The sequence below is a fragment of the Carlito syrichta genome, unplaced genomic scaffold (genome assembly GCF_000164805.1).
Source record: "Carlito syrichta isolate Samal-C Ts95f unplaced genomic scaffold, Tarsius_syrichta-2.0.1 Scaffold313381, whole genome shotgun sequence".
Classification (NCBI taxonomy): domain Eukaryota; kingdom Metazoa; phylum Chordata; class Mammalia; order Primates; family Tarsiidae; genus Carlito; species Carlito syrichta.
The window spans coordinates 1,004,877-1,021,556 of record NW_007257477.1 but is presented as its reverse complement, the minus strand read 5'-3'; positions in this window follow the sequence as shown (position 1 = coordinate 1,021,556).

Sequence of the window (16,680 nt, the reverse complement as noted above, 5' to 3'; positions counted from 1 at the left end):
AAAAAAAAAAAAAAAAAAAGCAAAGTCAAACTCTTTAAAGATACTTACTGCTAGAGTTATTTCTACACTGCCACAGCAATGTGTATAATTGGCTACTTTCACCAAATTTTGCCAACAAAACCAATTGCTAACCACAGAATTGATTTAGTGTATGTGAATAAACTACCAAATACCAGGAGAACAGTATAGAATAGGAAAAAGAATACTGGCTTAACATTAGGGAAATCCAAATCTTAAAGTTCACCAGCAAACAACTGTGTGACCTTGGTCAAATTACTTAACTTCTCTGATCTCGTGATTGTTTGTATGAGTGCGTTTGCTAAAAATGATTGTTAGTGTCTTCTTTAATGCAAAGACCTCTGTTCCTGGTCATCTCAAGAGATCTTCCTTACAATGACTACTATGGGCCAGTTACCCTGTAAGCACTTATTATCCAGATAAATCCACACCACAAACAGAAGTGGTCGGAACAATAATCACACCCAGTGAAGTGATGCAGAACTAAGGTTCAGGCTAATGTGATGAAAGCTGCCCAAGTCCTCATAGTGGCCACCGGGAAATGAGGTATTCCAAGGGCAGCATAATTCCAACGTCCGGCATTTTCAACCACTACACTGGCATATTTCCTTTTGCAAGAACTCAAAAGATTTTCACTTGAACTAGTTTTTAGTGTTGCAGGTCTTCTCTTACATCCCAAAGATATGAGAATTTGGTTTCATTTATTTGTACAAAGAGTCCCAGGACATCTGAGTTGCCTCTATTTTTGTTTTTTATAAAAGGTTTTGTTTTAAAGCCGACTTTGGTTTAGCATGCTCATTTCTCTTTTTAAAGTAAAAATAATTTCATTTGTCTGACCATGCTCAGTTTTACATTTTACATTTACTTCATTTAAGTTTTACATTTACTTCATTTAATTCATGACTATTTATCTTACCGTAACAGAGCCCGGGTTTTTTAATTGGCATTCCCTTATATAAGTTTAAACTGCTCAAGATTGTTACCCATTACTCTACCCATGAGGCAACTTTTATTTAAAAAGAACCAAATTAAATTGCTTCATAAAATTACAGCATGTGTTCAGAAAAGTTTTTTAAATTTTCAGTGTGCCTGGACTTCATTTTTCATTAAGAACTGCATTCAGCAGACTTCCTGTTTCAAAAGTTATGGGGTGGTACCCCCTAGTGGAAGATGCAGAGAGACTTTTGTTAACTAGCACTAAGCACTGATGGGAACAAAAGACAGACACAAATGTCTCCACTCCTTGTTGCAGCGTGTCACTAACTTTCAGAGGTAAAGGAGGGAGCAAACTATGGGCGTAGTTGGGTGGGTTGGGCTGCAGGGAGCAATATAAAATGAAAAATGGGATTGAGATGAATGGCAATAGAGGCCTTAAATGGTGGAGGCATTGGGTTACAAGACCGTGGATAAACCAGCAAGGATGGGGTTGGATTTGAACTGTGTGGGTGGAGTTTGGCTCTAGGGGTTACGCTTGGTGAGTTAGCGGGGTAGAGACCCAAGTTAAGGAGAGGACAAGTTGAATGACAGAATTGAGACAAGAGTTCTGTAACTAGGAGGAAGAAAGGAAGTTGAATTAAAACTGAATTAGGGGCCAGGCACAGTGGTTCATGCCTGTAATTCCCAGCACTTTGGGAGGCTGAGGTGGGAGGATTGCTTGAGCCCAGGGACTCAAGACTACATCTCTACAAAAATTTTTTTAAAAATGAGCCTGGGCATGGTGGTGTGTGCCTGTAGTCCCAGCTACTCGGGAGGCTGAGGTGGAAGGATCACCTGAGCCCAGGAGGTCAATGCTGTAGTGAGCTGTGATCGTGCCACTGCAATCCAGCCTGGGCAACAGAGTGAGACCTCAACTTAAAAGGGGGGGAAGAAGGGGAGGGGAGGGGAGGAGGACAAGAAACTAGACTGTCCAATGTGGCAGATGAGAGGGGCTATATACTCAGCATGAGGACTGGAAGAAGGAAGGGGACACCACAACAGAGCATCTGTGGAGCCAGCCAATCTGTGGGGGCAGTGGCCACCTCCTTTGCCATCCCCAATCCTCGGTAGAATGAAACTCAATAGTTTGGGAAAAACCTCACCTCAGTGACCTCAGACTGACTTTATGTTTTATACAGTGACAATATATTTGAAACTTTAGGAATGTCTTAATTATGTATGAGGGGTAAATAATTAAACATTTAAAACTTTTTAGAAACTTCTCGGATTTTGAAAGTGAATAAAGTAAATATCTGTTGCCACATTAAGGCGAAGTCTTATGTTTTGGCAACCATAAACTGGAGGTACAGCTGAATTAGGGAAACTAACAAGACATACTAGGGTGCTCCTCCCATGACATCAGCATTAAGCTGAGTAAACATACTTTCAATTCCATTATCTAGGTCACTGATTCAACTGGTAAGATTCCTTGGCCCAGCACTCTGGGAATGTGAGCTTGTCATGTGTGCCGATCAATACTGACTTGTTAATTTTCAATCTGGAGATTGTCTACCCATGGAGGGTTGCAGGGGCCCCTGATATTTTTTCTCTGAATAGTAACTGAATTCGTGGTGGTTATGTTTAAATGTTTAGTTTTCTTTTTAAGAGGGGACTCAAAAAACCCCAGAATTTATTTATAAAAAAATTGTGTATTTATTCTTACATGTTTAAACTTCAGTCACCTTCAAAGTAGTCTCCGTTTGATGCAATACACCTATCGAGACACTTTTTCCATTGCTCAAAACAGTTTTTGAATTCATCAGTTTTGATGCTTTTTAGTGCTTCTGCCATGTTTTGTTTCTTCTCTTCAATGTCTGCAAAATGTTTCCCTTGGAGGACTTTTTTCATTCAGGGAAACAAAAAAAAAGTTGCTCCGGGCAAAATCAGGTGAATAAGAAGGATGAGGCATGGAGGTCATGCCATCTTTGGTCAAAAACTGCTGAACACTCAGTGCGGTGTGGGCAGGTGCACTCATAAATCACCCATCATGAAATAGGCAAACATGTTGAAAGAATCTCCAAAAAAAAAAGTCATTGAAGCTGAGTGTAGACTCTCACAACAACTAGCTGGTACACTGATGCCAATGGGTTCCTAGAACATGTACCTAGCAGGAGAAGCCTGTACTACAAGGGACCCGTCCTCCAAAAAATAATTCCAGATTTTTTTGTGTCCCCCTCCTATAGGAAGAGCACTGTCAGGATGGCTGCATTGCACCAACTTCTAAAGCAGAGATTGAGAATCTTAAGGAAACTGAGACCCTAGGTGATTCCTCATCCAGTGGCTCCCAGATTAGCCCAGTAGCAAAATGATTGGCAGGTGAGGGGAATGCTTTTGTTTTTGTTTTTTGAGTTGGAGTCTCACTCTGTCGCCCAGACTGTGCTCCCGGCTACCACAGCCTCGACCTGCTGGGCTCCGGCGATCCTTCCGCCTCAGCCTTCCGAGTAGCTGGAATTACAGGCATGCGCTACCACGCTCGGCTGATTTTTTTTAATTTATTTATTGTAGAGATGAGGTCTCACTGCCCAGGTGGGTCTCGAACCCGTGGGCTCAGGAAATCCACTCACTCAGCCTCCCAAAGGCACGGGATTACAGGCTGAGCCACCGAACCCGGTGGGAATGCTTTTAAAAAGCTTCATTGCCTGGAATCCTCCTCTTGCTGCCAAATTACAGCCCCTGGGGGCTGGTGCCCGGGAAGCTTCTTCGGAGCAGTTTGATGACTGCTGAACTCTGGCAGCCACTAACCTACTCCAGCATGATAGTCCATCTGGTGATTCTCTTTGACTTTAGAAATTTCTGGGATGCAAGGAACTGACACTTGAGTCAGCTTTAATAAAGGGGATGTTATGTTCAGAGATGAGGGCTGTCACAGAAGGAAGTAATCGAGGGAAGTCTGTCTGGATGTCATAGGTGTAGGAAGTCACTAGACAGCTCCCTTCTGTCTATTGTCTCTTGCCTCTATCTGCTGCTCTCCGTACCTTGGTGGCCCGTCTTCTTCAGCCCTTCCAAATGTTGGCTCCAAATCTTGGCTTGCATGGTTCTTGGTTGCCACAGCTTGCCTCTGGCACTAGTGCTGTATCATCTTACAACTTCCCCTGACTCTGGGAATCAGGTTTTGTTTTTTTGTTGTTTGTTTTTTGTTTGTTTGAGTTGGAGTTTCACTCTGTCACCCAGGCTAGAGTACAATGGCACAATCATGGTTACTGCAGCCTTGACCTGCTGGGCTCAGATGATCCTTCTACCTCAGCCTCCCAGGTAGCTGGGTCTACAGGCCCATGCCACCATGCCCGACTTGACCTCCTGGGCTCAGGTAATCCTCTTACCTTGGCCTTCCAAGGTGCTGGGATTATAGGTGTGAGCCACCACACCCAGACTGTTTTTGTTTTTGTTTTGTTTTGTTTTGTTTTGAGTTGGAGTCTCACTCTGTCACCCAGATTGGAGTGCAGTGGCCGCTTGCGGCCACCGCAGCCTCGACCTGCTGGGCTCCGGCGATCCTTCCTCCTCAGCCTTCCTAGTAACTGGAATTACAGGCGCGCATAACCACGCCCGGCTAATTTTTTTGATTTATTGTAGAGATGAGGTCTCGCCAAGTTGCCCAGGCGGGTCTCGAACCCACGGGCTCAGGCAATTCACTCACCTCAGCCTCCCAAAGCGTGGGATTACAGGCTGAACCACCTTGCTCTGTTGCCCAGGCTGGAGTGCAGTGGCATGATCATGGCTCACCACAGCCTCAACCTCCTGGCCTTAGGCATTCCTCCCACTTCAGCCTCCTGAGCAGCTGTGATTACAGGCACATGCCATAACACCCAGCTAATTTTTATTTATTTTATTTATTTTTTAATTTTTATTTTTTGTAGAGACAGAGTCTCACTATGTTACCCAGGCTGTTGAACTCCTGGGCTCAAGTGATTACTTCAGCTTTCTAAAGTGTGTGAGCCACCACGCCCAGCTGAGTCCTATTCTTTAGTCCAAGAGAGACAGATTCCAGCTTGTGTCAGAGCTCTGGTCCTGGTTTTATCAACTGTGGCAGAAGAGGAGCAGGGTGCCATGACACACACATGACTGCTACATCCACTTCACCTCCACCTCTTCAGTGAAAGTTGAAGGGACTCTTCCAAAGGAGAGGGCGAGGTCTAGCTAAATGCCATTCCTTTGTAACTTACAGTTAGGGAATCATTTGGGCTCCCCTCGAGCCCTCCTTTGACAAGAAACTCACCATTTTGTGAGGTCCATTCCTTGTCCATCAGTGATAAGTATTTGACAGTTCATTTGGTAATGACCATCATGTATTCGAGGTTCACCCTCTGGAGTATCACAGAATAAGCCTACTCCATGCCTTTTAAAAACCCTGAAGATGGCTGTCTCGTTCCCCTCAAGATTGTCACATCCAGCCCACACTGCTTAGTTCCCTGACCTGGGCCTCTTTGGATATTTATTTATTTACTTAGAGTCGGAGTCTCACTCTGTCACCCAGACAAGAGTGCCGTGATATGTTCATGACTCACCACAGCCTCGACCCCCTGGGCTCAGATGATCCTCCCAGCTCAGCCCCCGAGTAGCTGTGACTATAGGCTGATTTTTAAAATTTTTATTTTTGTAGAAACGAGGTCTTGCTTTGTTGTCCAGGCTGGTCTCAAACTCCTAGGCTCAAGCAGTCCTCCCACCTCGGTCTCCCAATGTGTTGGGATTACAGGTGTGAGCCTGTAATCTATGGACCTTCATCATGCTGGTCACCTTTCTTTACACTTGGCCTGAGTTTATTGATGTTCTTATTAAAGAATAGCAGGCCATGCTCGGTGGCTCAGCCTATAATCCTAGCACTTTGGGTGGCCGAGGTGAGTGGATTGCCTGAGCCCGCAATCTGAATTCTGTGATACTCCAGAGGATGAACCTAGAATACATGATGGCCAAATGAACTGTCAAATACTTATCACTGTTGTACAAGGAATGGACCTCACAAAATGGTGAGTTTCTTGTCAAAGGAGGGGTCAAGGGGAGCCCAAATGATTCCCTAACTGTAAGTTACAAAGGAATGGCATTTAGCTAGACCTCGCCCTCTCCTTCAAAATAATCCCTTCGATTTTCACTGACAAGGTGGATGTTAAGCCCGGGCAACTTGGCAAGACCTCATCTCTACAATAAATAAAAAATTAGCCGGGCATGGTAGCGCACGCCTGTAGTTCCGGCTACTTGGAAGGCTGAGGCGGAAGAATCACTGGAGCCTAGTAGGTTGACGCTGGGGTGGCCATGAGTATGTCACTGCACTCCAGCCTGGGCGACAGAATAAGACTCCAACTAAAAAAAAAAAAAAAAAAAAGAAGCTGGACTCGGTGGCTCAGCCTGTAATCCCACGCCTTTGGGAGGCTGAGGTGAGTGGATTGCCTGAGCCCACGGGTTCGAGACCCGCCTGGGCAGCAAGACCTCATCTCTACAATAAATTAAAAAATCAGCCAGGCATGGTAGTGCATGCCTGTAATTCCGGCTACTTGGAAGACTGAGGCGGAAGGATCGCCGGAGCCCAGCAGGTCGAGGCTGCGGTGGCCGGAAGCGGCCACTGCACTCCAGTCTGGGAGACCGAGTAAGATTTCAACTCAAAAAAAAAAAAAAAAAGAATAGCAATGTTTTAAAAGGATTGAGGGTGGCTTTGAACTACAGAATAGAACACACAAAAACTACTTCACAGTCCAAGAAGGAAGGCAAAGGGAAGATAATTTTCAAAGTAAGGTGGAGCTGAGTGAGAAGCTGATTCTCAAAGCCCCTGCCTTGAAATCCCAGGGTCTTGCTGGTGTAGTCTGCGGGGCTGCTTCCTATGTTTCCCAGTGGCCAGAAAAGGGAAAGGACGAATCAACGCATTCAGGAAAGAAAGCAAATCAAAGCTCAGAATAACTGGAATGATTGCTGCTACAAAGAATAGGAAAAATGTCCTTCTTGGAGTTCTCCCAGAGAAGGTGTTATGAAATCATGCTCTTAAAAAAAAAAAAATTAATTAACAATATCCTTGCAGTAAATAATTCAGACATTTCCTAGGATTGTTTTTTTTTTAAATAACATCTGCTGGAGTGAGATATAATAGCGCTTGGTCAAGGTGTGATTCAGTAAACATTTCTACAGAGTCCCACTGGTCCAGTCTGGGTGGCCCAATCTGTGGGGCTCTGCCCTGATGTCTAAGCATGTGTTAGAGCAGGGGTCCCCAACCTCTAGGTCACGCACCAGTACCAATCCATGGCCTGTTAGGAACCAGGCCACATGGTAGGAGGTGAGTGGCAGGCAAGTGAAGCTTCATCTGTTTTTACAGCCACTGCCTGACACTCACATTACCACCTAAGGTCTCAGTGGCAGCGTTAGATTCTCATAGCAGCATGAACCCTATTGTGAATTGTACATGCGAGGGATCTAGGTTGTACGCGCCTTATGAGAATCTAGTGTCTGATGATCTGAGGTGGAGCTGAGGCAGTGATGCTAGCTCTGGGGAGCGCTACATATACAAATCAACATTCACAGTGAGGTTTGATTGCACTCCCTCCCACTCCACCCACCCCCTGCCTTTCTCCAGTCTGTGGGAAAATTGTCTTCCACAAAACCAATCTTGATGCCCAAAATGTGGGGACCGCTGTTAGAAGACCTAGCAGTGGTCTCCAAGTTGTACTCTGTGGAGTTCATCGCTTTCCAGCATCCCATTCTCCTGTCCCTGGGCTTCTAAGAAAGACAAAGATTCTATGATTTAAAAAGAAGTTTGAGCCAGGTGCAGTGGCTCACTCCTGTAATCTCAGCATTTTGGGAGGCAGAGGTGAGAAGATTGCCTGAACTCAGGGGTTGGAACCAGCCTGGACAGCTTGGCAGACATCGTCTCTACAATAAATCAAAAAATTAGCCTGGCATGGTGGCACATGTCTGTAGTTCTGGCTACTCAGAAGGCTGAGGCAGAAGGATCATCTGAGCCCAGGAGGTTGAGGCGGCAGTGAGCCATGATAGCACCGTAGCCTAGGCGACAAAGTGAGACTCTGACTCAGAAAATGAAATGAAATAAAAATAAATAAAAAGGAGTTTGGAAACAACTCTCCTAAGGGAATGGGTACCCTGCAACCCTTCAGGTAATCCTCCGTGAATCTTGCTCACTTCCCAAAGCTCAGTAGTTGAGGTACAGCAGTGAGTGCCAAGATTTATCATCCTGATAAGTTCCTGGAACACAGAGCTTCTGTGTTGCCAGTGAACTGCAGAGCCATATGTTTTAATAAGCAAGCAAGCAAGGGAGGGATTGACAACTTCTTATTAAACCTGAGCAAGGACATATGGTGGACAGAAGGCCACGACACCTCTGCCTGGAGGTGGGCTGAGGAAGGACCATCTGTCTGTGCTCAGATTCTTCTCAAGAAATAGTTTGGTGTTTGCTCTAACACGATAATACACAAAGTATAGCCATGATGCTGCTTTTAGCCTGAAAATGTATTTAGAAAATTATTCCAAATTTCCATTTTAAAATTCTATTCCAAATATCTGTTTTATCCATATACAAATCTCTCAGTAAGTCACTCATAGAACATCTGGCTTTTTATACTGGGAAGGGTAGACATATATTTAAAAATATAATAAATGTAAATTAGGAAGTTGGTGCTTTTGGATTTAGAGCAACTGGCCCTTTGAAGCTGGGATCTCGAGGTGTATATGTAAAGAAGAAAAAGGAATCAACTGTCCATTAATGCCCTTCTGAATCTTGGAAATAAAACCTTGGCACTGATAAATCAAAGAAAGGAAGTCTCCTTGTAACTGGAGTCGACACTGTATCTGACCCATCAGTGGACTATTACTCTTGACCTTGAAACACAGTGGTATTAAGCGCAGGTTTCTCATAAGTGTTTGTAACTCAGGGTGTTCTATGCAAGGCGTGGGTACAGGGAACCAATACTGAGCTTGTGTATCTTGGCCTATAACTGATTTCAGTTCTCAGAATCAAGGATTATGGAAAGGTAGACTAAAAACTGCAGTGCTGTTAGGTTTTTCTTAGCAGATTACTCCACAAAATTGATAACGAATTTAATAATGATCAATGGTAAAATAGCTGTGTATATAACTGACCTTGTGTAGAACATTGGCCTGAGAGTCCCAGAACTCACAATTTATCAAGCAGGAAAGTGGCATTTTTATTTTAGATGAACCACCTAGTAAACTAGGAGGAAAGTACAAGATTGTCTTTAGGAAAGATGTGACAGAGCAAACTCTGGTCCAATCAATAAGGAACATTTTCTCATTAAAAATACTACAAAGCTGAGAACTGTGGCTTGCCCCTATAATCCCAGCGCTTTGGAAGGCTGAAGCAGGAGGATCCCTTGAGGCCAGGAGTTTGAGACCAGCCTGGGCAACATACTGAGACCCCCATGTCTAAAGAAAAAAAATAGAAAGAAAACCATCAACAAGCAATCTTCCCTGTCTACTCACAAAACCATTTGATAACCTCTGTTTCAAGAATTCTGTGGGAATATTGTTCAAGAGGGGACAGGACCCAGAAAACCCCGGAATTATCTTTTGGAATGTGGGCCCCTTGTAGTACACTGTGAGTCTGTTCCTATAGTCAGTCAACTGAAAACTTCCTGAGATCATTGCAGAAGAAATGTCCTGAGTTGGCAAACAGGTAACTGGTTCTTCCACCATGACAATACACCTGCCCATACCACACTGAGCATTTAACAGTTTTGGACCAAAAACACCATGACCCCCAGGTCCTACCCTCTCTATTCTCCTGATCTCACCCTGGGTGACTTCTTTTTTGTTTCCTTGGATGACAAAAGTCCTCAAAAGGAAATGTTTTTGCCAATGTGGAAGAGGTCAAACAAAAAATGGCAGAAGCACTAAAAGGCATTAAAATGGATGAGTTCAAAAATTGTTTTGAGCAGTGGAAAAAGTGTCTTGATAGGTGTATTGCATCAAACGGAGAGGACTTTGGTGGTGACTGAAGTTTAAGCATGCTAGAATCAATACATACTATTTTATAAATAAATTCCACTTATTAACCTCCCCAAGATGGCAACAGCACAGGCGCAGGTAGGCTCAACTCTCTGTTGAGGTGAAGCCCTAAAATGCCTGATTGTCCACAGCTGCTTGGACAAATACTGCTCCCATCTTCACAGACAGCCTGTTGGCCCCGGTGCCAAAAGCAGAAGCAACTGGCTATCATTCGGCCCTTTTACCTCATCTAAAGGATCGTGGCAGGAGCAGCACACCTGGGCCTAAGAAAGAACCTGACAGCCGGGCAACAATTGACAGCAAGAGTGAACAAGCTGTGAAGGATGGGTTCCAGGTTTTCCTTCCAGAAGCAGAGGAAGGACCATTGTCTCTGGCTGACCTTCCATCCAAGTGGGGACATGATATCTTTTTTTTTTTTTTTTTGAGTTGGAGTCTCACTCTGTCGCCCAGACTGGAGTGCAGTGGCCCCTCCCGGCCACCACAACCTCGCCTGCTGGGCTCCGGCGATCCTTCCACCTCAGCCTTCCAAGTAGCTGGAACTACAGATGCGCACTACCACGCCTCGCTAATTTTTTATTTATTGTGGAGATGAGGTCTCGCCAAGTTGCCCAGGTGGGTCTCAAACCCGTGGGCTCAGGCAATCCACTCACCTCAGTCTCCCAAAGTGCTGGGATTACAGGCTGAGCCACCAAGCCCAGCTGGGACATGACATCTTATACCAACATTAATATGGCAGAGTTTCCTCTGCTCAGCTTGTTCAAGCACAGAGCACTCTGAGGAGAACAAATCACTCAGTTCCCAAGACATCTGAAGATTTATATATATATATTTCTATATATAGTACATTAATTATATAAGTATAATATATCTAATATATTAACATAAATGTTATACATAATTCATTATATGTAAATATATATTTATAGTGATTGTCATCTAAGATCAGAGCTCTCTATTAGATGTAATCAGTGGATGACAATAACTCTGCTCCAAGAGTTTTATTTAGTTTGATTTTTATCTGTCCATTTATTTACTTATTTATTGTAGAGATAGGGTCTTGCTATCTGATCTTGAACTCCTGGCCTCAAGTAATCCTCCTGCCTCAGCCTCCCAAAGCACTGGGATTATTGAGCCACTATGCCCAGCCTCAATTTTTAAAATGTGCCAAATATTAGAAAGTGCTGCCAGGTCTGTCTCTGACCAGTCCACAAACTTAAAGCCATCAGTCTCTGCTTGCAAACTGAAAAGTTAGCCTCATGATCTGAACTTCAGTACTTCTCCAAGGAAAACGTTACCAGGAAAACTCTGCCTCAGAACCTGCCTATTAACAGAGTGTGTGACCAAGCTTTTTGGAGGTAATGATACGTTTATATTGAGCTTTACATTTTACAAGTCCTAAGATGGCAATTTAAACTTTTCATTGCTTATGTTGTCTCACTAATCTGACTATACTTGTTTGCTGATGTCTAACTGAAGTGGACAGGTCAGTCAAGCTACCTGGCCTGCCTTCGCCCCCTCTTCAGAGAGGTGATGTGCTCCCCACTCCCAGAAATATGGGATTTGACACTAGATGGACATTGTTTGAACTCTTAGTTTGTTAATTAAGTTTTATGTCAATTTAGGACCATAATTCCCATTTATTAACATAGTTTATGTTCTGATTATTTATATCTACTATATTGGCCACCTCTCAGCATTGTCATCCAAGAATTTGATCTAGATACTCCATCCATGTCACTAATAAAAATGTTGACTGTGGTGGTAGATTTGTTGGTGCAATATAAGATAAGAAATCAATATGTTGTAGCAGACCTGTTTGTTGTCATGATAAGATGTTCATAGTACATTGAAAACTGAAAAAACATCGAATATTATGCATTTTTATTCCATTGTTGTTATAAATGTGTTTGGATATATATAAACATAGAAGAAAACTTCAAAGACACACACACACACACACACACACACACACACACACACGAGTGTTTTTTTTTACCTCTGAGTGGTCAGGCTACTAGTCATTTTTCACTTTCTTTTCAATTCCTGTACGTATCTTCTAAAAAAAAATAACTTAGTAGATATGGATTGCTTTTATATTTAGATGACATGACAAGAAATTTTATATTTTAAAAAAATTCAGAAGATAAAAGATCAGAGAGAGTCCTGCAGCCTTTAAAACCTTCCTGTAAATTTGAAAGAGTTACTCTCACACCTTCCTGTTAAACAGAATTGCTGGAAGAGATTTTTAACATCTCCCCTGGGAGAATCACCAGGTGATATTGATGTTGCCAGTTCCTGGCCAGCTAGAGGACAGAACCACTTCCTTGCTATGAATACACCTCACTTCTCTGCCCCTATTAGCTGTGCGACCTCAGGTAACTAAAGATTAAGAAGAAAAAACTGAGCCAAGCGTGGTGGCTCATGCCTGTAATCCCAGCACTTAGGGAGGCTTAGGAGGGAGATTCGCTTGAGCCCAGAAGTTCAAGACCAGCCTAGCCAACGTAGTGAAGTCTCGCCTCTACAAAAAAAACTTTAAAATGAGCCTGGCATGGTGGTACATGCCTATAGTCCCTGCTACTCAGTAGGCTGAGACAGAAAGATTACCTGAGCTTGAAAGGTTGAGGCTGTGGTGAGCCGTGATCATGCCACTACTCTCCAGCCTGAGTGATAGAGTGAGACTCCAACTCGAAAAAATAAAAAGGAGAAAAAATTTTCTTTTCCTCCAGAGCTGCAAAATGGAGCATTGACATCTGTTAGTATCTATCTTGAAGGATGGTAGTAAGAATTAACTGGAATGATGTACATCAATGGCCCCTAATCTTTTTGGCATTAGGGACTGGTTTTGTGAAAGACAATTTTTCCATGGACTGGGGATTAGGAGGATGGTTTTAGGATGATTCAAGTGCATTACATTTATTTTGCAGTCACTGATAGGGTTTTGATATGAGTCTTCGATCAGTTGATGTATTATGGTCTCTGCAGTCAAACCTCACTGCTCATGTTAATCTGTCTTTGCAACCACTCCCCAGTGCTAGCATCACCTCCTCAGCTCCACCTCAGATCATCAAGCATTGGATTCTCATAAGGAGTGCACAGCCTGATCCCTTGCATGTGCAGTTCATAGTAGGGTTCACACTCCTGTGAAAAATCTACTGCCACTCCTGATATGACAGGAGGTGGAGCTCAGGCTGTAATGTGAGTGATGGGGAGCGACTGTAAATACAGATGAAGCTTCACTCGCTTGCCCACTGCTCACCTCCTGCTGTGTGGCCCAGTTCCTAACTGCCATGCACCAGTACCAGTCCATGTGACCCGGGGACTGGGGAACCCTGATGTACACAATCTGCTTCATCTAGACACAGAGAAAAGCCTACTGAGGGATGGTGTTGGTCTCCACGGCATCTAGCCTACGGCTCTCAACTGATCCACAGGTCACACCATACCTTCCACCCCTCTTCTCTCCTCTCCCTTCACAAGACGTTCTAGTCCAAGAAGACGTAAAGGAAGCAGTGACTTAGTGTAGACTTTACTGTTGCTACCAATTGGTGAAAGACATTGTTGCTAATGCTTGCTGTATTTATTAAAGCATAAATAACTTACCCTTTTGTGTAAAACCTGTGTGTGTGTGTGTGTGTGTGTGTGTGTGTGTGTGTGTGTGTGTGTGTGTGTTTCCTAATACAAAATCCCTCCTACAATTCAGGTAAGCCTGGAAGTGAATTCAAGAAACATTTTCAATTGTGCATCAAGCAATCTTCTGGGCAACATGTGGTCTTTATTCCCCCAAAGAACTTAAAGCCAAGTGGAAGAGACAAACCAGTAAAATATCCATTTTTCACATAACATTTTAGAGGAATTTTTGCTGTTTTGAATATCCCACTTGATGGGGGAAGGTAAAAGAGCACATTTTATTTTTTAAATTCTCTTTTCAATTAGAGCATGATATTTAAAAAGCAATTCTTATGAGGAGTTATCAATTTGCATAGAGTATGGTTCAGATCACCTCTGAAGGACTGAGATCAGAGACTAGTCTTGAAGAGGCCATGGAGCTAGGAGGCGCTGTCTGGGAAGCATTCTTCTTGGGGTAGCAAGCATGGCTGCTTCTCAGGGAAGATCAACTAAACTGATACACAGCCCTATTCCTTCCATCCCTTCTACACATATGCTGTACCACTTCCACACTTATGCCCCCAGAGTTGAGTGGCATGTGTGAGCAATGGAAAGTTCTTTTGACCCCAGAGCTGAGCTATAGAAGGGTCATGTCACGGGATGAATCTATTTTTTAAGAGGTGGGGTCTTGCTATGTTGCCCCACCATATGTTGACTGGTCTCCAACTCCTGGGCTCAAGAGATCCTCACATCTCAACCTCCCAAGTTGGGATTATAGGCAGCCTCACTTGGCAACGGAATGCATCTTCCCAAATGGAAAGATGAATCAATGGATCTCAGCTTCACTTTCTGTTGCTAGAGTCCAAGACTCTTTTGGTAGTCCCATAATACCCCCAATCTTGAGGGACAGTGGGAGAATGATTAGAATAATCATTTTTTTCATTCAGAAGACTGACCATGCACTAGTCTTGTAGAAATCAAAATAAAGGTCTTCTATCTAGGCCCCTAATTTTACTTTCCTCTTTATTTTTCTAAAGAAATCATCCTAGTTGAACATAATATTCATCCACGATGTTTCTAATTATTTTGTGCTTTAAAAAATTGTAAATTATAGTTTCAGGTTTGTCATGAGTTATTTAAATTTAAAATGTGATCTATAGTTATCTATGCACTATGACCATTTGTAATCTCATGACAATGATTAGGGTAAAGATAAAATTGTTCTATGCAATTTTGAACCTTGAAATTTATTAAATTTTACTTTAGTGATTATTTCAGTTTTGGTTTATGTTTGTGACCATTAGATGGCGCTGTGCATTTCAAATATAAAAAGTGCTTGAAATTCGAATGCTAGGCTGTGCAGGGGAAAGAAATATGCATCAGTTAACATGTTCATGTTATGGTTTCTGTGAGGGTAGAAACATTTCATTTTTCATATAAAATTTCCCAATGTTATAGGTTATGAAGGAGAAATCCAGAATATAATTTCACAGTCCCATATGAAACTTACCTTGCATAGAGAAATGATTCCCTTCTACGTGACACAAGAATAATGCCTCTCAGCCAGGCACAGTGGCTCACGTCTGTAAGCCCAGTGCTTGGGGAGGCCAAGGTGAGAGGATCGTTTGAGGTTATGAGTTTGAGGCAAGGAGTCTGAGACCAACCTGGACAACATAGCGAGACTATGCTACACAACATTATTAAAAGTAGGTGGGCCTCCAATATCCCTTATGGACATAGGTGCAGAAATCCTCAATAAGATTCTAGCAAATCAGATCCAAAAACCCATCTCAAAAATCATCCACCATGACCAAGCAGGCTTCATCTCCAGGATGCAGGGCTGGTTCAACTTTCACAAGACCATAAATGTAATTTAAATACATCAACAGATGTCAAAACAAAAACCACATTATTATATCAGATGCAGAAAAAACTTTTGATAAAATCCAGCATCCCTTCTTGATAAAAACCCTCAAATACCTAGGTTTAGAAGGAACATACCTCAAAATAGTAAGTGCCATTTATGATAAACCCATAGGGCAGAAACTGGAAACATTTCCCCTGAAAACTGGAACAAGAGGAGGTTGTTTACTCTCACCCCTCTTGTTCAACATTGTGTTTGAAGTCCTAGCTTGGGCAATTAGGCAAGAGAAGGAAATCAGGGGTATCCAAATAGGAAAAGAGGAAGTCAAGTTAACACTCTTTGCTGATGATATGATCCTATACCTTGAAAATCCAAGAGAATCTGTCAAAAACCTGCTTATACTGATAAAGGACTTTGGCAAAGTTTTGGGGTACAAAATAAATATGCAAATGACAGTTGCATTCCTACACACCAACAACAAGCAGGCAGAGACCCAAACTAAAAGCACAATCCCATTCAAAATAGCCATACAAAAAATGAAATACCTCGGCTCCTCCCTACCAGAGAAGTGAAAGACCTTTACAATGAGAACTACAAAACACTGCTCCAAGAAATTCAAAAAGACACAAACAAATGGAAAAATATTCCATGCTCATGGATAGGAAGAATCAACATTCGTAAGATGTCCATCCTACCAAAGGCAATCTACAGATTCAACGCAATACCCATTAAGTTACCAACGTCATTCTTCTCAGACCTGGAAATGACAATACAGAAATTCAAATGGAAACATAAATGACCACAAATAGCCAAAACAATCCTTAGCAAAAGAAACAAAGCAGAAGGCATCAAACTTCTAGACTTCAAACTTTACTATAAAGCTATAGTAATCAAAACAGCTTGGTATTGGTACAAGAACAGACATATAGACCAATGGAACAGGATAGAGATTCCAGAAGCAAAGTCTCAATTTCTCAACCAATTCATCTTTGACAAAGCCTTCAACAACCACCACTGGGGAGAGGAGAACCTATTCAGTAAATGGTGCTGGGAAAACTGGCTGACCACATGCAGAAGATTGAAACAGGATGCCTACCTATCACCATACACAAAAATGAACTCTAAATGGATCAAAGACCTAAACGTAAAATCTCAAACTATAAGAGACTTAGAAAACGCAGGAGATATCCTTTTGGAAATTGGAACTGGCAACCAATTCCTGATCAGAACCCTAAATGCCCATACTTTAAGAAATAAGATAC